The 27,391-nt window shown below is 40.0% G+C and overlaps 1 long non-coding RNA gene across 1 annotated transcript; it reads right to left on the reverse strand.

The window, feature by feature from the left end:
* Window positions 1-148: 148 nt before the first annotated feature.
* On the reverse strand, window positions 149-25,705 carry LOC308196158. Its single transcript, XR_013952110.1, has 6 exons — window positions 24,427-25,705; window positions 7,575-7,665; window positions 5,662-5,764; window positions 4,895-5,024; window positions 2,866-3,036; window positions 149-2,291 (listed from the first exon to the last, which is right to left on the reverse strand). It is a non-coding gene; the product is annotated as an uncharacterized lncRNA (long non-coding RNA).
* Window positions 25,706-27,391: the final 1,686 nt, after the last annotated feature.

Raw genomic sequence — 27,391 nt, forward strand, 5'->3', positions numbered from 1 at the left:
CAAAGATTCACCTTGCTCTTCTTGCGACAACTGGAAGTTCAGCTGAGAAGCACTGTATTTCCTCAATTAAAAAAAAAAAAAAGTTTTCTTTATGCAGTTTACGTTATTAGTCATTTGGAAAAATGAAGCATGCATAGTGAAACATGAATTACAGCTGTTATTTCCACTTCATTTTTTTCACATCAGAATACTACTTTCTTTATCAAAACAGCTTCAATACAGGACTAAGAAAACAAGTGCATTTGGTTACTTGCTGTTTAACTTGCCTGGCTCCTCCGTAAGATTTAAAAGGTTTAAAACTGCAAAGGACAAAAGACACTTTCGAAGGGCTAGTGGTGGTTTCTGAGGCTTTGTGCAAGGGGTATGCACATGCCAATGTTCATTTCATGAAGACTTCACCTTTCCTTATGGGTCACCCAAAGTATGCCTGAGGAGTGACCCACATCTGTGGCTCTTACCAAGAAGAAAACCAGACTGAAAATGTTCTTCTGCTCACCTGCCTTTCTGCTGGTACCTCCCCCAGCCCTTAATGCCCTCACGCACCACTCTGGCATTGCCATTTCAAATTCTGCCAAGTGTTAAGCAACAACGCTTGGTCTTGTGCGCAAAGATAACGGCACGGTGACCACAGTGGTGGTAGCTCTTAGGAAATGTAGAAGGAATCTTTAAAATCTTTTTTGTTATCATGTAGATAAAAGCCTTGTATAATCTACTTGAGATCAACCGCCTCTTCTCACTTTGTAATAAATGCTTACCTCAAGAAAAATACAGAACAGCCAATTTTGTACAAGAACTTAGAGCTTCCGCCCCTGAAACATTTGTCCAGGTGGAACCCGTATTTTTCACATCATCAAAGAAAGGCAGCATACTACACTATACTACACTACAAGTACACTATAGATGCGTGACATTTATGTATCGAGCAGCTGAAAATGCACAGAAGTGGAAAAATATCAAGCATTTATTTCGAAATTACACAAATGATTACTACTCCACTTAAGGACTTGCAGAGGTTGGTTGCAGGGTTTTTTTTTGTTGCGGTTTGTTTTCTGATGATTGGTTGTTTTCGACCTTATTTTTCTTTTAAGATTTAAGAGCCACTGTTGTTAAAACAACCAAGGGGGACAGCTATGGTTAATAAAATTAGCACCTTGCCAACTGTCACAGAAGATTTTGTCCAGGGATGCTCTGAAATTCCACTGTGCTCATCTTACATCAAGAGGTGTAGATTTGACAAATGCTTCATCACAGTGTGCTAAGCTGCTTACACTAAGTACTCATTCATATTTACATACTTTTTAACCATAAAAAGTCAGAATAATGCAGTATTCTACAAGGTAGCTTAAATGCCTTTACTGAATCATGTAAATAATGGTGTATCACGGTATTATATTTTTCAGTCAACACTTTCATTTTTAATCTGTTTTTCTTCTTTGTAAGAGCTGCAGAAGTGGGTCATTCCTCGTGCATACTTTAGAAGATCCAAAAGGAAAGATGAGATCTTCATGAAACTTACTTACTTTATTACTTTAATTTGCCATTTTCAGGTAGTTATTAACCATTGTGGCATATGAGTGTCTTTCACATAAGTATACACTATATCCACAGTTTTCTTCTCTCTCCAACAGAGAAAGAATTTGAAGAAGTTAATAAGACTAACAAATGTTATAAGTACAAAAATCTAATGTTTCTATTTTTCAGGCACTTGGCAAGGACAAATAGAATATTTAACAATACCTGAGTACTACACAACAAAACTGTGAGAATCCGAACACAGAAAGATATAATCCAAACCAGTCAATGAAAAATAATTATAGTTAGAATCAAACCAAACAATAGAAAATGTAGCTTTAACATTGCTGACATTACAATGTAAACTTAACCTTGGCAGCCAGGCAGTAAAAATAACGTTACCAAATGAATATCAAAACATTGGACGAACGTATTTTTACTTAAATTCAAAAACCATGAGGCACATTCTCCTACGAAGGAGAAAAATAACTTTTTTAAAAAAATATTTTAAATTAAGTTTTTTATGATGCAGTGATAATTTATAAAACTTTGAATAAATATCGTACTTTTTACCATTGTTTTGAAATGAGCATCACCTCTGCATCCCACACTTGTGAATATTCATAGTATGCCATCCACTAATATTGCCAACCATTTCATTTTTACAGTTGAGTAATGGCTCCTATTTTTAGCGACTGCTACATTGCAAGATCAAGGGTTGCAGACGGATGAACACCACAAGTGTTCCAGCTGACCTCACTTTCCAGAATGCATCATTCCTGCAAATAAACGTCATTAAACATCAGTGGGCAGTCAAATTACTGAATTTAAACATAATCCTGCATTACTCTAGTGAGTAGTTGCTTATTAGTAACTCTATTTACTTCAGTAAAACCACTTGAATAAGGATTTCTGGGGTTGTGCTTTTAGGACATATTCCAAAGCCTTTTGAAGTCAATAGTCCGATGCATTGACTCCTAGCTGAGACTGACATTGCATTGTGGCAAAGAGGAGAAGTTCAACCTTTACTGAGAGCACACCATGTTTCCCCCCAGAGGGCTGGGGTGAAGACTCACCGAACCCCGGGGGGGCAGACACTGGACCACATGCAAGCCCACTTCACGACAACCCGGCGGAGGGCCCCTCCGCCTTGCTCCATCCTGCCTCACCCTGCAAGCACCTGGGGACCAAGCCAGGGCCTCGCTCAGCGGCACCCAAAATCCAACCACATTAAAACACAAAAGCTACTGTTGCATTGGGGTAAGGTCCTGTTACTCATCTGTCTGTGGCACAAAACTTTCCCGAGGAGCAGTCCTACCTGAAACGACATACGCAAGGCTTTCAACTGCTCACCTGCAGCCTCCTGCAGTTTAACACATCAGGAACTCAGCCATATGTTTTCCTACATTTCAAAAGCAGTTATCTTAGAGCCTTTTCCTTATTTTCCTCCCATGAGCCATCATTCAAAGATTTTTAACTGGTATTTTGTTAAAGATTTAAATTACCACGTTAGAGACTTGCCTCCTGCAATGAACAACAGAAAAGGCACGTTTTAATTACATGAGTTATGAAATGAGATCAAGCCATCATAAGAAAAAAACATTTCCTTGTTTAGCAAAGAATATGTTTTCCCATGAATTTGTTTATTCTGAGATACAAGCATTCTAATTAATTTTTTTCACATTACATAACTGATTTGCATATATTTTTTTGTTATTTTTCTGTTCCAAACCATTAACAGCCCAAGTCTGTTCCAAAAGAAAACGTGATGTTCAGCAGTAGTTTAATGGATTGTTTTGACCGAGTGAAACACACCGTGTCCACTCCCAGTAATGAGACACTTGGCAGAAAGTATCACATCACTAGCACAATAGCAGCAGGCTGCCTTTACGGTCCGCAGAATACGGTAGCCCGTATGCAATATCGTTTTAAACAATAGAGGGGAAGATAAGGTAACACTGCTACGTAGCTAACTGCATGTGCAGTTGGCACTGCGGTTATTTTAGCCTGTAATGTTTTATGTTTATAAGCATTTAAATCACAGGAAAAGGTTTATCAATATTTTCATTTGATGATTTTTTTTTAACTTACTGTTTCTAGTAAGATTTAGCTCTTGTTGTTTTCTGACTTAGATTACAGAGACTTTTGACTAAATAAAAACATGTGTAAATTATACTAAAATACCATCTTGAAGAAGGCATGTGTACCCATGTAGCATTTTAATCACATTTAGGATGAAGGCAGACAGGAAGTCAGTTTATTTTTCTGGTTTTATCATGTTTTGATATAATTAACACACTTATTGGAAGACAGAAGTACCCTAAATATATATGCTTTGATGTTTAGAAGATGACAGAGCAGAAGTGGAAAGGAAAATGGCAAATCTGTACCTATAAATAAAAACATGGTCATAGACACATCACATTCAACATGAAAATGATCGGTGATGAGATACAACAGGTGAGAAAAATGAAGGGACAGAGACTGCAAAGCATCAAATTATTACCACACCAGGCTGAGCATTGCTATATAATAACAATGATTCTACTGAATATATGTGCAAACATTTTTACATTATCCTCAGAGCTTTGCAACAACAAATAAAAGCCCGCATCATCAGTTTCAGATGCTACTTAATACAGACTGAAGCTCTCGAGAAAAACAGAAAATTGGAAGTGCATGTAAAAATGTTTGTTTTGCCAGCACTGTGCTCGTGACTTATGAAGCACAGTTTATACAGTTCTAATATGTGCACTGAACTTCAAAACCATTTTCAGATTTATTTTTCCTTATAGAAACTGATTCTGTCTAGAATAAGATAAAACTGGCATGTTACATAAATAGTGCATCTGTCAGAGATTAAAGTACTTCCATTCATGCATCTTGCACCGAACGTTAAGGAAGAAAACATGTACAGCTATTCTAGACAATTATTATTCAATGTATAAATTTATTCTTTTCCTAGTTCAATAACAAAAAGCACTTTTATAGACTTATTTTTCTATATGCAGTTTATAAAATATTTTTAACATACAAAAATACTTACCTGAACACAACCAAACCTTTTAATTAAAAATCTGCATTGTTTTTTCAATTCAATTTCGTAAACACTAAATATTGTCGTAAACGCTCTGTAGTGCATGTAGAACATTTAATAGTAAGCATTTTTATTCTGGATAATAACTCAAAATGTGTTAGAAGGGCATCCTGTGAGGAAGTCTTTCACCTACCGTTCATGTTTCACAAAATACCTAAAGGCAACTCAAGGTTATAGCTAAAAGACAAGTGTTAGGGCACAGACTGAAATATTCAAATACTGAGGCATGAGAAAAATGAAAAAAGCCACACTACTTAATCAACAGGGATGGGTTTTTCAACTGACCTTTCTATATAGTAAAAGCCAATTAATTCATTGGGCACGTTTTAAGGCATTTCTTTTCAAGCCACAAGTACCTACTGTACACGTCAGCCAGCTTTCCATCTGCTTTTATCTGCCTGCTTCTCACTAACACCTGGAAGGCGAAGAAAGCAGAGATTACAACAGGGGGAAAGGCCGAGAGGCGCTGGAAGAGGCACGGCAGCCCCAAGCAGCGGGGAGCCGCTGCCTGGAAGAAGGCCCCAGCGGAGCGGAGCTGGGGTGCCCCAGCCCCTCAGCCACCCCGTGCACCTCACACAGCTTCCCCTTACGTCTAGCTTTCTTGATAACAGCCAAATTGCGTGACTAACAACCTTCGCCCACAGCAGCGCTCGCCATTAATCCCAACACCTCCAGAAGGGACCAGCGGCAGCAGGGCCAAGTCAGGTCTGGGCACAAACCTCAACATCTCACCGTGGAGAGAAAGCTAATGGACAGTTACAGACAGCACAAGCCATGCTGGCTAAATGAATTCCTGGTGCAGAGCCATTATGGTCAGTAAAGTTATTTCTAGGATGAATGTGGCTCCGGATGCTTATTGATTATTGAAGAAAATTTGCTCACTGAATATTTTATCAAGTTTCTTATGCTTACAGCTGTGACGAACAATGCTGGAATAACAGTAAAAGTTCCATTTTCGGTCAAATATCTCCTGGTGCTTTGTGTGTATCTACTACATAAAACCTGATCAAAATCACAATGCAGAAATTAAATTACTAATTAACAGGACTTACTGTAAATACGTGGAATAACAGCATTAATTTCAGTGTGCACAGTGACAGTAACGCTAGCAGAGCAGTCCAAGTTGTCGACCAGAATTTCATGGTCAGGAGTCACCTAAAATACAAAACAAAGTGATGTTTTTTGAATAATTTCTTACAGAACTTGCTACCTAAGTATTAGGTGAGACACAACAGATAGGTTCAGACAGCAAGGGGAATATACAAGGAAAAAGGAGATGATGTTGGTCAGCACTATAGGCAGAGTCTACCCGCACACCAGCTGCCTGCCTCAGGACTCCTCCTTTCCTGAAGGAAGAAAGTTTGCCAGTTCCGGTGTTATTCATTATGGCTGGGCTGCCAACATTTCCCCTCTCCTGAAAGACATAAAAGTGTGTGTACTGCACAACCCCCTTGAAACAGAATACCAGTCTCACCAAAATCTTCAGAAAGTACATCACTGACCCTGGTGGGAAGATTTTACTTGGATCTTTCCCTATTTCTTTCAGCACTGCTTACAATCATACCTATCTATCCCCAAAGGCCAGTACCTTAAGAGTGAAATTTACAGGCTAAAGTGGAAAAAAAAACCTGAATTTTTAGTGTATTTCCATTCATCACTACTTGCCATAAAAATATGGATTTTTTTTAATAGTCTGGCGTGACGACAGCTATTTACTTGTGAATTGAAAAGCAGTATAAATATTTTTTAACATATGAAATACAACTATCAAACGTTCTTTACCATTTAAATGCATTTCTTCAACAGATGCAAATTCATCTATTATACTAGAAACTAATAACTCTTTCACAGCAGGGTGCGAGCTGCTCTTCATTCATATTTTATTAAACAGTTGTATCTGTTACATGTGTGAAAGATTGCTTTAGCTGCTTCTACAAGGCTTTTAAGCCAGAGTAGTATTCCACTCAGATGATACTGAAAAGCATTAATTTAATTCAAGAATTACTTCTTTAACTTTCCCATGTTTCAATTTCAAGCTCAAAATATTATCTTTAATTAAAAATACAGTAGGAAATTGCCTAGTTATCTAGTTCTTCAACAGTGTATTTCTTACTACCAGGCATTTAAAACTAATTTAATCGATGTCTGCAGCCTTTGCACTAATTGGTGCTTAAAAATAAGCAGGTTAACTCATGTCCTTTAACTGATTTGTTTTGTATAGCTAAGGAAAAAAAAAAAAAAAAAAGGTCCTAGCTGTATTTCTGATCATGCTGGAGTATCTGGATTGCAGTTAACGTGGTCATTTATCCTTTTTCATTTCAGTATGCCTATGCTTCAACAGCAGCCTCAGAAATGCCTTCTGGACTAGCAAACTCAGTTCTGTCATTTCTAGCATCAATTGCGTTTACATTATTTACAATGATTTTACATTGACTTTTGTACCTTATCAACATCCTTGCTAAGTGACTGTGGAGTCAAGCTTACTCATTGAAATATCTTTGGCAAACCTCCTTTCTCTATAGTACTTTTAATTTAGTTTCTTTCCAGAGCATAATTTTTACAGCTTGACATTTATTATACAAGCAACAAGGTCGTAGGGCTTCAAAAGTGATTTATTTTTGAGACCTCTTTTTAACCTTCCAATTCAAATCTTAATTTTGTAATTAGCTTAACATGAGAAAATGAAATCTATTTTTCACTCTAATTCTAAGTGAATATTAGCTCAGAGTATTATTTTATTTAAGCTAGAGAGCATATAGTTTTACAATTTAAAGTAAGCTGTTCCAGAGAATATGCTGCTTCAAAATGGTTAATTTCAGTCCACAGAAAACTTCCAACTTCTTTCCACAAATCACAATGAGAAGTTCACTATTTTTTCCAGACATCTTAAAATCAACTGGTCTTTCTCTATAGTCCTCTGTGTACTTGTTTTACTTAGTTAGAGGTAACTGGTACCAGAAATTACCTAGTTAACACATCCCCAAAAAGGCTTGCTTTAGACATCCAAGAAATTATTCTTCCACGAATCATCAAGACGGCCCCCAGAAGTGACAGAGCTGCAGTATATTGGAAAAGAAAGACATAAATGCAACAGTTTAATTACATTACAACATGCTGACATTATTATAAACGTCTACAAAAATCACTATATTTTTATGAATCCTTCCAATTTAGTTGAATCAGTCTTTCTTAACGGAAGACCAGGTTTAAGCAGTATTTCACTGAAAAGAAAAGTAAGTGTTGCAAAACTTGCTGAACCTGATCTAGGTTTTAATCTAAATAAAAAACTCTGCTTATTTTTTATTCCATACGGGAACCTTTCAGACATAACTCCATCCCAGGCATTGGGAATGTGCAAGTATTGCAAATTGTGTGCATGTTTTTTCACTTTTTGTTTTAAAGAAAACACACAAAGCAAACAAAACGAAACCAGGCAGTACATGCCATCCCACAGCAGGAAGCTGCTAACTAACTGAAAATGCCTCAGTACCAGTTCCTGACCAAGCAGTAGCTGAGGAAAACCATGGTTGCTGCCAACCATGTTTTCACCATATTGCTCAATTCTATTAAATGTTTCTTAGCAGGATAGGAACGACACCCACAAAGACAGTGGACCTGGGGAGCTGCACCCAGCCATCACCTAGAAGACAGAAAGGGAAGATACTCAACTCATGTGCGGGAGCCCAAGCTCATCTTTCTCATCCCAGCAGCAAGCTGGTATGATTTCGCCAGAGCCATACAGCCTTTTGAATGCTTTCCAAGCTGTCCCTTCCAGTCGCGGAAGGAGAGCGGCACATGGCGACAGATGTTTCCATCACCTGCAGGATTTCCTCTCGCGACGCCGTTACAAGAAAGAGCCGAGGCACCCTCCGTGTGTCCACAGTAGCTGCGCTGTTGCTTTATGCCATCGACAGCCCAGCTAGAGGGCAGGACTGAAAACCAGCCAAGGAATCAAAGAGAAACAATGGACAACTAATGCAATTTTTTCCCATCAGTGAGCTTGATAGTAAATTCACTTCACAATTAAGGGAAATAATAGTGCTCTGTAGTGGTCTGGCAGGAAGTACAAAATCACATGCATTATCAGCAAAGTTTTGATTTTCTTTGAATAAGAAGAGATGGTATTTAACTTCACGGTGCTGGCTGCGCTAAAGGGCCGTAGAAATTTAGCATTGTTAAAATTAACCACATTTAATCATTTCCTATCCCGTATTAAGAATGCACTTCTGGGCTGCGTGATTCAGAGCCCTCCCTCCCGCACCGAGGCCGAGATCCTTCCTTTCTCTCGTCGTGCCGTAAATCTGATTTACTCTGGGAACGGGGGCTTGCGCAGCGCCGCTCTGTGCCGCTGCCATGGCTGCCTCCAGCAGAGAGGTGTGCCAGGGCACACGCTGTGCTCCCAGCCCGGCCAGGGAGGCTGCTGGAACCGTCCCCAGGGGCTGGCAGGCGGAGGCAGACGGCAGTGCCTCTCGTCTTGCACAGAAACCAGCTCGGCTCCCGCCTGGCCTTCAGGAATCGGAGGCTGTAAGGGTAGCATTTAATCGCCTTCGTCTTCCACTTGCCTCTTACCTCTAGGGTGCTGGTTTGTCTTTTCCTGCGCGTTTTTACGAACGCGCGTGAAATTCAGTTGATTCTCTATTCAAGAGTGTTGCATTCTCAGAGTTACATTTCTATTATAATTAAATTTTACTTTCCTTTGGTCCAGAGACACGACAGCAGCTAACCCAATTCATTCTTATAGATCATATTAGGTGAATCATAGATGAAGAAAAGTTTCCTAGGTCATTCAAGGTGAAACAGAATTTCAGATCTAATGCCTTCTTATAGGAGAAAAGATACTTAGATGACTACTGAAGATTACTCGCAATAAATTGTAACTGATGTTGCACTGCAGAAGCAGTAGTAAAAACTAAGATACCGGTCTTTCAGTTTTAATGCTACGCTATGTTATCAAATACAAAGCCTTGCCCTGAAATGTACAGAGCATTGTCTAATACCAGGAAATCCCAGCACTGATGAAACTGATCACCACTCACTGAAACGTTCAATTCCTCACAGGCCTTCTTGCATCTTTTTCTATTATTACTACTATTGTTTTGCTGAGCCATCTAGCTACAGTCCTAAACTTGCTAGTTTCCGTGCCTCAGGGCTGTGGAGCCTTTGATTTTTTTTTCTCTTGTTTTTTTCTTTCCTTTCTTACTCCTGCAGAGTAGCATATTCTCTAGTAAAATAAGTAAGTTTTAGCATCAGATAAGGAACACTAGTCAAATGACTCCGAGATATGTACTTTAAATTTCACAAGTTTATCACATACATTTTCCAAACAAAATCTAGAGTAGATTAACTCAGTAAATTATTCTGTGGTGATGGTACTACACAAAACTAATTTTACAGAAATAAAAATCACAGTTTCACAGTGTAATGAAAAAGAAAGACAATTAAGGCTTGGCCAGAAATATCAACAACATATGCTTTCTATGAAGAGCATGCTGCAGGAACCATCTCATCTCCATGAATAAGCATTTACTCATCCTTTTTAGCAGATACATATGCCTACTTGTCCCATAATTTAACACTGAAGGCCAAATAAGATGACATAATTAATCATTTGCTGAACGAAATAGAAATTAACCATATGCAATGTTGTTATTAAAAAGATTTTTCAGAGAATGCCAACATTAATTTGAATTGACTCCAGGTGTTATTCTGCTTGTTATTTGGAAGCCTACGAAATCTACTCAGTAGTACTTCACTTCAACACAAAAGGGTACGAGGCAAAACTGGAACCAGAACAATCAACTTTGACAGAAAGAAGACATTAATAGGAATAACCAATGACAAGAACTGTAGATCTAAGCAATGGCTAGTCAAACCTAAGAGGATTTACCTAATTAATCCCGTGTTGCACAGCTATCCAGATTGCTTTTCAGCCCAATCCATATTGTAACTAACCATTAACTATTCTTAGCTTTCTAGAAACAAGTGATGTTACAAGTGATGTTACAAACAATGTTACAAGTTAAATACTATTACCTATTTTTGAACTAGATTAAAGGAATTGCAAAAATAGTTCTTGAACTCCAAACTGTTTGGAATTATTTTATTATTTTTTTTAAAGACACGAACCAAATGGTAACTTTAAAAATTAATTATTTGGACAGCAGCATTTGCCTTAGAATGGAACCTATCTTTTAAAGAAAAGTGGAAAAAAGTGTATGTCTGCATAATTCATGTTTGGTTTTGAGTGCATCAAAGCAAACTTACAGGCTAACAAAAAGCGTATTGTCAAAGAAACCCAAATGGTCACAGTTTAGAGGCTGCTCTAATTGATAAATTTAAAATATCTGACAAAGAGCTTCAGTATGTGGCAGGTGTGTGTCATGTATAGTTTTACTGTCTAAGTAAAGCAAACATATGAACAGATTAAAAAAAATAGATTAAGTGTTTTATAAGCTACTGCTAGCCTACACTAGCCAGCTGAAGGCTTTAAATAATTTAATCCCTTCAGCAACTGCCAGTCCCAACTGCACGACTGAAACAAGGTCTGAATTCAGTTTGATACCCAACAGGTGCAGTCTAATACTGCTTCCTTAATTCAGCTACTGATCTACGTTTATGCTTGCAGAGGACACCATATTCTTAAATTCACCATGGCATTAATTAAATTAGTCTAAGTGCTCTTGCTTTATCCCATCTTATACTATCAAATTTACCTCAGACAGTACTCTGTTTCTCTCCCCTCCCTTCTAGAAATGCTCTTCATGCCAGATGGAAGACATAGTTCTTAAACAGCTTTTAAAATAGACTTTTCTTTGTATATAACCTATATAAAAATACAAAATAAACAAAGCAAACTGAACAATAATAAACATTCAATACTGATATTAGCAGCTTGAATTTTAATATTTAGAAGTGGAAGGAGGCACATAAAATCTCATAGCAAACAGTCTGTAAAAGGCCTATCACCACTTGTACTCAGTCTGTTTGGGTAATCCTGGCAATTTAAGTTGCCCCTGGTACAAATAAGCTATTCCTCTTTTTTTTTTTTTTTTTTTTTTACCAGCATCTTCTAGTAACATAAACTAATGCATATTGCCAACAGTAATAATTTACCAGAAAAAAAAACAAAAAACTCAAGTTTAGAAGGCAGCACTTCTATCAAGCTTCTAGTGATAGTAATAGGGGTGATTTTATTTTTTTTCCCTACTCTTCTCTTTAAAGTCAGGAGCAGTTTTAACAAAATGCCGGGAAATGCTGCCTAGTATCCTACTTCCCCCAGAAGTTTTAAGGCTAACCTGTATTTTTCTCCAGTCCCAAGACAATAGGAGAGGAAACTTCCCACTGCCCTACTTTCATTCTGGCAGTAGCGCTGGAAGACGAGACAATTCAAGGCACGACTTCTTTTCCCTTTCTTGCAGCCTGGGGCATGTTCATAGTTGGGATGAATTTTCTCTCTTAAACAATTAAGCCTCATGTTTGTCATATGCAAATGAGGGGACAGCATTAGCTTTTAATGCAACCTTAATTCAAAAATTTTGCATGCTAAAACGTGAGCCGCTGGAGAAACAAACCCAGCTCAGATAGCAGATCATAATTCAATGTCATTCAATCAATCCTATAATATGCCAAGCAGGCTTATGAAAATGAAAACAGATTAAATGAACAGTGAAACACAATATTCTTTTAAATCCCAAGCTGCTCAAGATATTAGTAGCTAGCTAAAAATGCAAATATTCTCATCCTTAATAAAGGTAACTACAATGAAAAAAAAAGAACTTTGGTCCACCAGCACAAATCTGAATTTCCAGTAATTCCATCAGCACATGGACAAACAATACTCTTAAGTGTATTAAAAGAATCTTTGAAATCAGATAGAACATGATTATTTTCAGTTTTGCATATTCAGTAAAAAACTTTTTAATTATTAACCAACAGCTATTCTTCCGATTATGTGAATTAATTTGTATAGTCCCCACATATTCTCTATTTTAAAACTGAATGCATTAGATTTTAATGTTAGGATGAATGATGAAACAAAATATAATGTAACGTAGTTTTATTATTATTATTTACCATTAGCACTTGTACTTTAAAGCACTAAACGAATGAATTTTTGGAGCAGAGAGGTATATTCACTTCTAATAACACGTTTTTTCCTGGAGTTTAAAACTCAGGCTTAAAACCACCTATTCCAGGATCATGACTTCTCAAAGGAGGAAGAGTCAGGAGAAGAGAAAGGACCAGAAAATGTACAGAAGGCACATTGTGGGAAGGCTCAGTCAGTGATAATATTGAACAAAGCCTTAGAGTAAAAACTTTAATTCAGAAATCCCTATATATACACCCAATAGCTTACAAAATTTAGGGAGTCTTTTAGCCCTGTAAAAATGTATTTACATGAATGACTCTTAATCACATGAGTAATTGCTGCAGAAGAATTCCCAGCGTAATCTTCTGGGGACAAGAATTTGCAGAATCAGAACTTTTAGTAGTTAATATACGTGGTGCCAGGCTTGTGAAAACTACCATGATAAAGAAACTAAAACAACCACAATTGTGGCTGTTAACAATTTAAGCCAGACACCCAAACCATCTCAAAATAATAAATAATGGGTTAGTTCAAATTCCAGGCTTTGTGTTTTTGAAGTTTACTTCTTTGTTCTCTTTTCTAAAAATGTTACTCAAATAGAAATGAAACTGAACTTACCAAGTATTTTTCAAGAAGAGCAAGATTTAGAAGAAATACCAACTGCTATGAAACTTAGAAGAGAATCTCACGACCTGCCTGCTGCCTGTCATCAAAAGTCATTGCAGCCTCCCTCCTCCACATCTCACTGAAGCCTGATGTGGGGGATAGTCATCTAGGCCCTCCTGCCCATCTGCTTTCTGACAATGCTTGTCTTCAGGTGTACATAGCAGAAGAAATTAATATTCTTTCCTGCTGTGTGTGAAGAGTACACAAAACTCATGTTAGCTCTTCTATCACCTCGTGCATTTGCACAGTCTGCTCTCTCATCAAAAGCAGCATTCCAACTCCATTTTTCTCTCTCTGTTAAGCTATTTCTGTTTTATTTTGCTGTAGATCAGTCTCCAGAAGAGCACTGATACAAGACAGAAAACAACATTACTTGCTAGAGGCAGACGTGATCCCAACAGACCCAGCATAAATTTTCCTCCAAGTTCCACCACTGTACTGTACAGTATTACTGACTTGCCACGTTCCCGCTATTCTGGTCCTGGGAAAACTCACAGAGAAGCTGCCAAACTACCATGACACAGTGATGTGGACAAACGTCCCAACTAGTTTCCATGCACGCTGCTTTGCTATATTGTAAAATATAAATATCCTTTTATTGTAACAGGATTATTTATGAAAGCCGTTGACTTGTCATCTAATCCAGAATCGTTTACTAAAAGTAAAGTACTTTGTCCTTCATCGTTCCGTGGACAAGCAACAATTGGTCTATGCTCAGACCTGGAAGAAATCACAGCCTGAGAAGAGTCAGAGCAATTTAAGATTGCACTGGTGGGAATGCCCAGCCCACTGTTGTACTGTATCTTCCTTGAGACCATTCGTCAGCATCTTGGGCTGTAAAAACTTCTATGGGAGCAGACAAGACTTCTCTAGAGATTCCCGATCTCATGACAGATGTTTTGCCACAAACTAAAGGGTGGCTCTAAATTGGGAAATAACACTCTTTGCCTTTGTATAGCAACTTTTTTCTAAGCCTGCAAACAATTTTGCAAATACACACCCATGTATTTTAGTAGACAGAATTTGTCAGAGAAGCATAGGGTAGAGAAATCCAGTCCTGTCCTACTTGTGTCAATGTGAACTTGATCGCTAGTCTTTTGAAACCAATGGTGAAGTCCCAAGTGTCCACTACAGCCCTGTAAAAAGACTACTTACAAGTAAATTATTAGCCTTGATTTAGGGAGACTGCAAATAAGATTAGTAAATCAGTGCCTATTCTCTTCGGTTTCTCATCCTACACTCAGTCACTTCAGCACAACTGTCTTCCTGTAGTGAAATACACGATAGGACTAATATTTGTCATACACAGTTTCTTGTTCTACCCCCTCCAGAGGAAGGTAATGTTAATACCTGTTGCACTTGAGAGAGAAAGCAGCTTTCTGTTAGTTCTTCATTACTGTGAGACTTAATTCCAGCAGCAAGCAGCAGCCCCCCTTGTTGTCAAGTGACTGTAAGTGATATGCAGTAAGGGATACACAGAGCATTAGCAGTGGTCTGTATCCAGCATGCATTACTGCAGCAAAAGATATTACACCAAAGATTAACCTAAGCTGTACAACTTCATGTATTAGCACGGCCCTGGGGCCTGCAACTCTGTTAAGAGCCATGAGACAGAACACCCAGGATATATATTTGCTCGTTACGCTTTCTTAGGGAAAGAAGTATCATCGATTGCATGAGCTAACCCTCCCCACGAAAACCCTTTCAGTTTCCTCACCATGACACAGCTCACCAGATAGCTACTACATACCTCACTCCCAGCAGCTGACTGGTATAGCACCCGCTCTATATGTACACACACGATCGCTGAATCCTTCCTGAAACCCATCACGTAGCGGCCATGTGGTGCTCTTGAGTGCTCTGCTACCAGCCCAGCCCAGCCCAGCCTCCACACAGCAAGCAGCAAATCCCTGCAAAAGACCTAGCACAGACAGAAGATTCTTCTGAAAGAAGGAAGGCTTGGTCACTTGCAAAGTGGGGCAGAGGAATCTTCGAATTCTTAAAGTGTAATCGCATAGGTATCTAGCATTTAGAACTATTATCCCCCCCCCCCCCCCCCAATTTTTCCACTGAAGCTCTCTCATCTTTCCTCTTCAGCATTTGTATCCAATTCTATTTCTAGTTTTGTGTGTAGGGTTTTAATCATCATCTACTTTGGGGCATTAAACGATTCTGAATCATCCCACCTTCTGGGAGATTAGTAAATCCAGTGATTACCAACAAAAATGCTGCTGAATGCCCATTAACCATGTTAATTATTCAATTAAAAAACATGCTGGAGTCATCAGCAGGATATTTCCATTTAATGGTTGAATAGAAGAAAAAAGTCTTTCAAAATCACTCTAAAGCAATTATTTTAAAATTTGTTTTTCAGAGCTAATCTTTCTCCTGTATCCACATCCTGGGTACAGTAAGACCTGTGCATGGAAGTCAGTGGATGTAACAGCCTCTGACGAAATCGCTCAGTAGATGTGGAGGCTTGCCTTGGACACCCCAGCTAAACCCATGCCCTCTTACGTACCCCCTCCTCCATTTTTTCTCCTTTCTGCATGTGTTTTGAGCAGAATACATTTTGTTTCTACCTACCCTTTTTAGACACAGGGATGCTGCCATGTGTTATTATACTAACAGTTCTTGTTCCAGTATTTTAAACAAACAGTTATGATCAGGAAGAAAATTTTTCATTTAATCAAGCTGAGAACCATCAGGAATTCAGAGTCTTTAGAACTATTTCTCGTCTTTCTAGCGCTTCTGTGCTTCAGCCTTTATTTTCCTTCCATTTTTTAATCCTCCCTTTGCAGTCAGAGTGCCTACATGTTTGCTTGCCATCTGACTACAGTCTCTAATGAGTTGGCTGACTAAGCTGCTGGGGGAACTGGGCAGCAGGTGGGAGACTAGTTTGGGAAGGAGCCCTTTCCCAACAGGTACTAGAACCAGCCAACACACTCATTGAAATACACTTCCGCCCAGGTCTTTCAAGCTGGTCTTAAACCTCATATATGCCCTAATTACTTCATTACCACGGCAAATTAAACTACTCCAAAATACCTCCAAATCCTACTAACAAAAACCTGAGTGCATTTCAAAGGAACCTTTAATTTCTGGGAACCATTTGCGGCAACTGTGGAACCTAGGGTGGAAAGTGTTAGGCAACACGCAGTGGTTTGCAAAGCAAGTAATTTTGACATTAGGTACCTCAACAAGCACCACTATGTGGAGATGTCGCATTACCTGTCTGAGGCTGACATTCTCCAAACATTTAGCCACTATAAAGAAAGGTGCGATAGAACACAGGATCTGAGCAGAAAATACATCTGGCGGCACAGCCTGTATAGGCAACGACCTGCAAAGCTTCCCCACCTTTTACACCTTCAGAAGGATTTTCAGGAGGACTTGCAAATGGAAGCCACCGTAGAACAGCGTTTACACATACCCCACTTTAAGGAAGGAAAAAAAAACCCTTTCTGATCCTATCCAAGATAACAGATGGCGTATGCAGGAAGCCTGTCAGTTCGGCGTGCCGTGTAATTCCAGTTACACTCTGTCCATCTCACCAGCAAGAGCAACATGACTGTTCAAGTACAAAATGGGCTCTGGAGGACACAGCAGATAAATTGCAGTCAGCTGTTCATGATGCAAACAAAACAGGTATTGTTAAAGGGGCCTGTCATACATACTTGCATGCATATTTTTATACATAGAGATACATGCACGCATGCTTTAAAATACAAAACAAGGGTGAATATATAAGCTTCAGACTTTCTATTTTCATGTGCATTAACATCTGCTGTACAGACGCAAAAAGATGTAAAGGTTAGACAAACAACTATATGCTACTTATGACTTAATATGAAGGAACTGTGTCTGCTGCCTGTCTCTGGAGACTGCTCTTTCATTTGGGGCTATGTGAAAATGTTTCTGCTTCCCAGCTATTTCTAGCCAAAAGTACAAGATGTTACTTCAGCAGACTACTTCAACTCTCACAAACACATTTGTTTAGAACAACACAATCGTATCTTTCATTGGGTCACTCGGTGCTTCCGTGAGGCTAACGAGGACAAAACACTGCTCCATGGAGAAATTTCTCCGTACAAGATGGATAAATCACTCCTCCCGGTCCAACGTGGTAATGGCTCTGCTCAACTTTCAGCATCAGACTTCACAGGTGAGAAGACTACCATTTGATAAAGCCACCCACCCAGCAGCTTCTTGCTGGCTCAGGTCAGCTGATGAGCTGCACTTCCATTCTCTCCTCCACCCAAAGCAGATAACGCAGGGCATAAAATAAAGCGAAATGCAAATATATATATATATTATATATATATACACACACATATATATATATATAAAAGTAAAGCATTCTTTTACACACTATTTCTATCCCCATTTTCTCTTCTCAGACATTTAGGGTCTTCAACTAAAAAGAAATAAATAAAAAAGAGCAATTCTCAACCCAGCACCACCGTGCACGTTGATGCGCGACACACCCCGGTGACTTGCTTTTATGGGAGACACAGAGCAGTCCGTGTGCTGTCTCAGTAACAACTCCTACACTAGGATAACCTGAGGTAATTAGGGCACAAATTAATGAGTACCATGGCACGTAGTCTGTAGTCCTAAAGCTACTTTAGCAGTGTCTGGGATGTGGCTCTTTACTTGTTCCCCTGACATTTACAAAAAGAAGGCAGAGCAGACTGTCACCCAGGACATGTGCCACTGCCTGGCTCGCGCTGCTTCGCACAGCTCTGGGGTTTGCACATTATACCACAGAAATGACCCGAGTATGTGTACTGGGTTTGGGTTGATTCGTCATCTCCATTTCTTTTTTTACCCTGTCTGAACTCATATTATTAAATCAAGTGTTGTGTAAGAAAGACACACACAAAAACAAAAAGGCCCAAAAAATCTCATGAGCCATTAGGAAGAATAGGGAAAGTCTTGAAAGGAAAATAAATATCCCAGCTCAGTATCTACTAAACTAGTAAAGTTTTACAGCTCTCAAACCACATTCTGGATTTGACAGCTGAATTGCCAAAGGAACTAGCGGAGAGTAAAGAACTGGTGAGCCGCAAGCATACCACCAGCAGCACACAGACAGCAATGAAAAAGGCAGGCAGGGCAGATGCTTTATGAATACCAGAAATGGATGTGCCAGGATTCTCAAAAGCTGGTAGGGAAAGTTTAAAAAGTAAGTGAAGACACAAGCTAATATACCTTCCGGTGCTTTTACCTTTCTGCTCTTTGTAAGTGGAACCTTGTTTAGAAAAGCTGTTTATTTCTCCCCCAAGTCAAACTGCCTAGACATGCCACACCAGTCTGGACTGACTGCTTTTATTCTATTTTTTTTTTTTCTGGTCTGGAAACAGTCCGAGGATGTAGGCCAGACATCCAGTTCAATAATCATTTTATGATTTATTTTTTCCAAAAGAATGTTAGATAGCCAGTTCCCAAAAAGATTTGAAGGGCCAATGGTTGTCAAAAATATGAAGTCCTCTGGAACAACTGCAGCACCTCTTTACATTTTTATGCTAAGTCTTTGGGACAAGAAGATGTTATTCTTGCAGATCAGAGAAAAACACAACAGTCCATAAGATCTGATAGACCTGAAGTGCAGGAAAGTGTTGCCCTCAAAACAAGACGGCTACGTTGAATCTACAATAACACCCTTCTGCAGCTGAAGTGCCACAAATTAAAAGCAACTCCTTAGAGCAGTCCACTAGTAAGATCTTTGCAAGTTTTACAGCTGACTTCTCTGTGATCAGAATTTAATCCAAAGATAAGAACAAACACAGTAGGTCTGGACTTATTCCTCCTTTATTAACGTCTATCCAAGCATGGCTACTTTGATAGTATTTTTCAAATTACACTACAATTTTAAGAAGCATTCAGCACTCTTTAATTACAGATGGATTTGACTAAGTTTCGGGCATGGTCCAAAAGTATCTACATTTTGAAGGTGGAAGAACAAGCAGTTCCTTCCTTACAAGAAGACAGGCTTTGACATGCTGAAGATCACAGCTTTGTATCTTACAGTTTATTTACAAAATTGGCTAAATAGAGAAAGTAAGGAAGAGCTACTACTCTTTCCTACACTACTAACTGTGCAAACTGATGATCCTCCCTTGAGCACTTGCTACCTGCCCTAGCCTATGGCAGGTTTTATTCTTATGTGTTTTGACACTGCACTATAGATATTATTTCAGACATTTTCTGTACGTTTGCGCTGCCCCAGAGAACTACACGCACGGCCAACAAGTTAGAACTCCTTTTCACCCCCAGTAAGAAATCTGGGCACCTCCTACAAAGGCTATCCTACAGTTATTTACAGGTACTGACCACAGAAAAGTAACACAAACCTTCCTCTGAATTTTATCATTCTACAAGTATGTGAAGTATTTCCTCATCTTTCTATTTTCATAACATAATTGGAAAATGTATTTACTCTCAATCTTTTAGAAACAAAATAATTGCTTTAACGGAGCCCTACATATCCAGATAATCATTTCTGAATTCAGAAAAAGTATTATTCCTAAAATAAAAAATTGTTTCTCTCAAACGTGTGTTTCATTCCTCATTCTGACATTATTGTAATTTCTTAGTCATTTGTTGTTCCCTGTCACTCAGATGTTTTACTGAAATAGATGGCAATGCTACCAGAAAGCTTTATCAAATATCTCTGAGAAACATGCTATCACCTTAGATGTAAGCAACTTATGTCTCACGTTTGGTAACAGTTCAGTTTATTTTCTAGAACCCTATGTCCAGCAACCAAGCTATGAGAAGAATGTATAAGCAAATGTTCTGAGCATACAGAAACAATAGCACCAGCCCAAATAGCTCCTAACGCCTGTTTGAAATAATACTTTTAATATCATTAAATATTTTAAACAGGTCTTTTAACAAATAGATTTCCTAATCAAGGACTGAACTTGCCTTTTCACCCAACAACCTCATAACTGGGTTTTATAAATGCCTCTTTCTTTCTTTTTTTTTTTTTTAATGTTGTTACTGTGATGTGCTATATGGCCTCCTTTTTAATACAAGTTAGATCCAAAAAAACAGAACAAATGAAGTACATTCAACCGAGTTAATAGGAGAGGGATAAAACCAGCTCTAACAATTCTTAACCCATGGTTTTCTTCTGCGAACTTTGAAGAGATGAGTAAATATGTTTTCAAAATGTATCAGATTCTAAGGGTCATTTCTGACTATACCAACTATACTTAAAACAGTGACATTTTTCCTCGTTAACTCTTGGTATTAACTTACATTTCTCACCGAGTTCTCACTTTTCTGGTGCATGCAGCAGCATTTTACCCTACAGGCTTGAATATGTTTGGAAAAGAAAAGGTATGCAATGATTTGGTAAATAGCTTTGGCATAGTTCTTTAACACTGGTAACTAGTACGAAGAGCTAGCTTCTGCAAGAAAAACGTGGAAGAGATCAATAATTTATAAACCTACGAATTCACAAAGTAAACTTGAAAAGGAAGATAGCAAAAAGAAGGAAGAGGAGTCATTATGAAAAACAGCAAGTAATAGTAATGAAAGGGTATTATAAGAATGAGTCATACAGGAAAGAAAGAAACAAAAAGCCAAGTCGAGGATAAAGATATAGCTGGGAAAAAAAAACACAGCACACTGAGCTAGACAACATACGCAATGCATTAAACCTTTCAACTACTCTAACACAACCAGCCAAACCTGCTGTCTTTCAGCTTTTCTCAAGATGATTACATCCTTTGATGAGCAAATGACTTACTAGACACTATTAAGTGTGCCATCCTTCAGTCTATCACATGTGCACAGTCATCAGCATATCATACTCCCCAAACATTTGTCTTCATTATGCGAACCACAAAGTGAGCTATGCCGTGCTTTTCAGCAGGACTAATACATCCTTCCATTGCTGATAACTTCTATGCTGCTGCACCAGCATGGAAATTATCACCAGCACGTAGACAAGCAGAGCTGCTTGCTTCTCTGTTCTGAGAAAGACAAGACCATAGCACGTGTGTTATTTCTAACTTGCACCTGAAAGGAGGTAAGCAATAACTTCTCTGTTAATGTGGGGGAACATGGGACAAAGGAGGGCCTTGAAATTAATTTCTCAGCAACAACGAAGTCAACGCGGGGGAGGTCATTGTGTGACATACACATGGATTCTGCTCTCCCTAACTACTAGGATAGAGACCTGTTGCTCTTTAGGCATTCGACGCTTCTGCTAGGAGATAGCAATGGGAGCTTCAGAAGCTGTTTCAGAGCTGAAGTACAGGAAGATTAGCAGCAACTTTGCGGGACTTTGTGACGCAGACCCATGGACCAAAACTGGTTCTGTTCTGCTAGACCAGTGACTCCTACACAGGCCACTTAACACCTAGCAACATGAGCACATATTGCAGAAAGTATATTTTGAGAAAATATGTTCAACCCACAGGCAGTTCAGAGCTTTTTATATGTATGTAGCTTTGTGAGAGGGTCCCATGGTACTTTTAGCATCCCAACAATAGACCAGAGGCTGCTTTCTATCATCCTGTGACAACAATGATTCCTAAATGGCTGCAGATTCGCTGGCAATGTTTGGAACTGGGAAAGCTACAGTTGTTGCAACGAGCACTTGGATTTTCAAGGTAATTAGCACTGACAATATTCCTGACACTATCATGGTTGTGTGGATTGCATTCCCAAACTGTGCTGGGATACATACATCCTTCCATGCTCTTAATTTCTAACAAAACACAGAAATGAAAAGGAAAGTCGTGGTATTCATTCACTTCAGGTCTAGCTTGCACTGAGATTTCCTGCAGTGGAATGGATGTATGCTGCTGATACACAGCAGCTATTGTTCTGTTGCTTAAGGAACACAACCAGGACAAACGACTGCAAGAAGGGCAGCAACGGAAAGACTGAACAATGAGGATTAAGGCAGATCACTCCCAGTTAGGGAGCAAACAAATAATAATCCATGACGCACTTGATGTTGTATTAAATCATTGCAGGATCATTACATTTGGGGTAACAGCACAGGATAAAAACTGCTTCCAGTAGTTCATCACCAAGGGTTGGAAGTGCCTCACCGTATTGCAATAGCAACTCTCCAGAAGTATTTGATAATATATACCTTAATCGGGGAGGAATTCCTCCCCCAGGAATTGTCCCCAGACAGTCTCTGGAAAATTACTGCTTGGAACAAGAGCTAATATGTAAATATGACTTCTGTAGGACATTCCCTTTTCCACCTCATTGTCTTCAGTATACTAATGAAATAAAACGACGTCTTCAGAGTACACACATATCTACTCGTTATTTAAAAACTGTCAGAATAACACGAGGAAAAAAAAATAAAAAATGCATAAGTGTAACATGAATGAACTGTAATGCAAGATTCGTTCTAACAGAATCAATATGTAATTAGAGCTGCTTAGAAGAGGCAATGCTTCTCAGATTGTTGACCATAAGGATATTTTTCCTATACTTATGTTGAGACATTTCTTTTAACTAAGATTCCAAAGTGCAGTGTTATGCTATTTTAGAAAGAAAAAAAGCAAATTCTACTTTAGCATGTGGTGGCTGAGCAGAAGTGTCATGGCAGGTTCAAAAGCAGTAACTTCACTGCTAACTACAAGTCTAGCTAATTAAGAAAATTTAAAAGCACCTCCTTTCCTTTGTGTACCTTTTAATTCACTGAAAAATAGCGCACATCTAACACTTGAAATCACCTTATTTATTAGAGAACACAGCTTTGCTAACACAAAGCCTGACTTCTTATGAAAGGGAACCCTGGCACTGTCAGCTTACATGAAGTGCAGATTTAACTGTCTGCCTGTGTGATCTAATCACCATGGTACCCAAACGCTTTATAGCTAAATACAAAAACATAAACCTTAACTCAAAGGGCATGCGATCTGCCAAAGTAAATTTACACAGGGATGAACTCAAAGAGAGCTGTTATCCAAAGTGCAGCATGCAAGTCTAAATCTGGCCTAGGTAACATCACCAGTATGAGGCAGCTTGCGCAGGAGTCAGAAACTGGTTATTTCTTCAAAATAACCTTTGATAGCTATGAACTTTGACAGTAGCTGCATTAGAGACAGAAGCGTAGCTTAAGCTAGGACACAGTACAGTCACAGTAGGCTTTGCAGGTGGACTGAAGCAGGGAATATTTTGTGGATCAAGTTGTCCAGCCCACGCCACAAACGTGGAGAGGGGCTGACTGCTATTCTAGCACCGGCAAGGGACTGGTATTTAGGGTTCATGAACCAAGTCTGCCTAAAATAAAGAGATTGAAACAACCCAGAACTTTGGTTTCCTTTACATTGCGTCTACGCTTCTGAGAATTTGTGATATAGCTGGATCACAAAATCAAGTTTTGTTTCATAATACAAGGAAACAAACTTAGAAGAAAGATTGATTGAGTCTTATGTAAAGCCCTGTTTCCTGGAGCTGGGCTTTCAAGTAAAACACCAAATACTACAGTCACATAGCAACCTCCCCACCCCCGGCACAGGTGGACCGCCTGCCCAGTTCCACCTTTCCTGTTTCTCTAGGCTGTACAAACATAGCACTTGAATAGGTAGGATTTATGTCAGCAGGGTGAGCTTCTGAGCTTGTGGACAGCTTGTATTTAAGAAAACAAGAGTTCTACCCAAAACAGCCTGAGGTGGAAACCTGTGATATTCTGTGTTTATGTATTCCAATGTATTATGAAAATGAATAGCATGTAATGTCTTATAAACTTACTTTTACACCCTCACCTTATGAAGAGGGGATTATTAAGCTAAGTAGAAAGCATCTAAGTACAAGCAACACTATGCCTAAACAATTTTTGTGATTAATGACTAGCATTTTTGAAGCATTCCACTATTATTTCTAATAATCACAATGAACACTAAATTTTGTATCACCGCTCATCAGTCAGAAATTACTGCAACCCACCCTATGCTTTTAAAAGGCTCCCGGTATGCTTTTACGCCCAGAACAAAGATGCACCAGAAAGCCAAGGCGGAAGGCCGGTCTGCAGAAGCGTGCAGTGCCAACCACAAACAAGCACGCTCTGCCCCACCTCGCTTTGTTCTCCTCCTCGCTTGTTGGATGACAACTGCTGTGCTGAACCCTGGGAAGTCCCCTCTCCTTTCCGATCATCCTTTGAAGCCTGGGTTTTCCTTCCATGTGCTTCTGCTTTCTACCTGATTATTGCTTTGAGTACGAATACCCTTACAAGCAGGATGTACATCACTTTCTAAACCGAGGCAGAGCTAAGCGCTTCCCAGAGGCTCACTGCTGCGAGCTGTGACTCACGGGGCGATTCACAGAAAGCGGCTCCTGCTGTCAGACAGGACCAAGGCCCCGCAGCCCCGCCAGGAGAGGACCCGGAGGAGCCCCCGGGGCTGCCGAGCCCCCCGGCGCGGCCCTCGGCCGCCCCCTCCCGGGGCAGCCCCGGCTGCGGCCGGCCCGGAGCGCGCCCCCAGCGCCAGCGGGACGCGGGGTGCCGAGGCCCCAGCTCCGGGAGGGCGGCCGGCAGCTGCTGGCAGCACGTCTCAGCTCCTGGCAGCACGCATCCCGACGGATCCACCAGGAGACGGGCGCCCGGTGCTGAGCGCCGACACCGCTCCGGCGAGCGGCGGCACAAGAACAGCCGCTTCCCCCGGGAGACCTGCCCAGATCCCGGAATAACAACTCAACGAGGCCCGAGGAAAGCTGTTCGGCCTAAACGTGGGTTGGCTGTCCTTCGCTCGGAAAGCTGAAATGCTGCTTAGGAAAAAAAAAAAAACCACTAGGCGATGTTGTGCTACATAAATGACAGGCAGTTCAAGCAAGGGAACTGGTGGGGGGCAGACTGGGATTCAGTCCCCGCCTTTAACATTTCACTACACTATAACATGCATTACTGCAACTATGTAGGCTGCTACAATTACTTTGTACTATTCACCCTAACCATTCACTTGTCCGTGTTTGTTTTCTGCTTATTCACTACATTTCTAAATCGGTTTCTCTCCCTTTAACTAATTTCAAAACCTGACAGATTTCTCTCCTCTCCCCGAAAGAAACTGATTACATTATATCCTCATCGTTTACCACTGCATGTCCTCGATGCCCTTCTTCTTAGCTTCCTGACACTGTCATCGTGAAGCGCGATTCCCAAGGTGAGAGGAGTCCTGTACCTTCACGTGCTGGGACCGCTTGCATCTCCGTACCCATAGCCTAGATGCTCTGCAGGACGCACGACCGCCTCCGCGCACTCTCCTTATGGAAAGCCTCTACCTGTATGACAAGCACCGGCGCCTCAGTCACTGGTAGCTGGAACAAGGCACACGTACTGTGTCTCCTACCATGGCTTTCTTGCCAAGATGGCCTACAGTAATCAAACGGAGAAGATGACAACGGAAGGCATGAGTTGGAGAAAAGGCACAGCTGGAACAAAATAAGACATCTCCCCCAACTACTGACGGTAAAAGACCCCTACCATCTCTGGCAACACAGAAGCCGCAACAGATCCCACACCTTTCCAACATGGTAATGTTTTCCGTATTCCAAACCCAACAGTGCCCGTATCAGAGTTTAATGTAATGAACGTGCAGCTCACTACTCCAGACTACTTCTGGATTTGTACCTCATGGATTTAGAGCAAAGGAAGCATCGTGGCTCTTTGTAGTGAGTGGCTGTGCCACACCTGACATGGGGATCAAGGAGAGAAAATAACCACAACGTTTTATTTCAGAGAATACTACTCAAGCACCAGATCTGATGCCACTGCTCCTGCCAGTCCCACACTGGTGAAAGTAATTTCATACACTGACATTCTTGTCAGCTGAAAGGTCCCTATAGGATACCATTTGCAGCTGAGCACTGTTGCGTTCTCCTCACTGCCCCATCCCCATTGCTGCTTCCTTCTCTCTTCACTACAAGCTCCAGCAGTACCAGTACAGACTGAAAAAAAAAAAAAAAAAAGAAAAAGAAAGATTAAAGCATATTAGCTTGGGTTCTGCTTCCTTCCTCATCTTTGTAGTTGATGTAGCCAATTAGTGGGACACGCCTCACTCTAGAACAGTGGATGTCAAACAGGGAGCAAAACCAGTTTGGCAGAAACATGAATTTCATTCATAATTACAGCCTGTGGAAATACGTATTTAGACTACCTTCTTTAGTCCACAGAATCCCCATGGTGCTGTCAAACACAAAAGCTGAAAGACAGATTATGGGCTCTGCAAGGCACTCACCTCCTGCAGAACTCTCAGCTGATGCAACAGCAGGGCCCACCACCACCCCACAGCAAGACAGGGGCTCTCAGTTTTCAGCTCAACGTGCTCTCCCCTGTACCTATGCTGAAATCCATCCTAGAGAAGGGGGTGATAGAGCCCACAGCCTCCAATGATATGATGGAGTAGTGAGGACAATCCCCTCTGTGTTCAGGCAGCTTAAGATTGAGCATTAATACACAAAAATCAATGGGGCAGTTCAAATCTCAGAACTGCTAGCATTCTCTCTCTACATTTGAGTAAATCCTATCGAAAAAAGTCTCTGAACAATGTTTTTGGTGGTTACAGAGTGATGCTAAAATGGTTGCACAAAACCTGGGATCTCATAACTAGTAATACACAACAATCTGCTGTGGCAGCTGGAATGACTTGGAAGACAGATATGGCAGCTAGTTGATATCCACTGACTGAACGCTGTGAAAGCGGCCTCCTCCCAAACAGGCTCCACTTAATGCCAAGGTCTTGGCCTACCACCCTGTAAAGATCAACATGCATTTGTTTTAAGATCTGATTTTCTCCTTGCTTTTTTCAAGTGACACAATTTGTATCTACTTTTTTTTCCTAGCAAAAACATTTAAGTACCATTGAACTGCTATATATTGCAAGCATCTTCAATTCACGTTCAGTTTCTGATTGTTTTCAATTTGTGATACATAACTTCAGCAACAGCCACTTTCTGAGCAGTAAGATCCACAATAGTTCACTTGTTAACTCACAGCCTGCCATTCAGTTTCATGTCAGTGACTAAACCAAGCATGAATCACTACAGCA

Source organism: Anser brachyrhynchus, assembly GCF_964034855.1.
Source record: "Anser brachyrhynchus genome assembly, chromosome: 5".
In the NCBI taxonomy this organism is placed as follows: Eukaryota; Metazoa; Chordata; class Aves; order Anseriformes; family Anatidae; genus Anser; species Anser brachyrhynchus.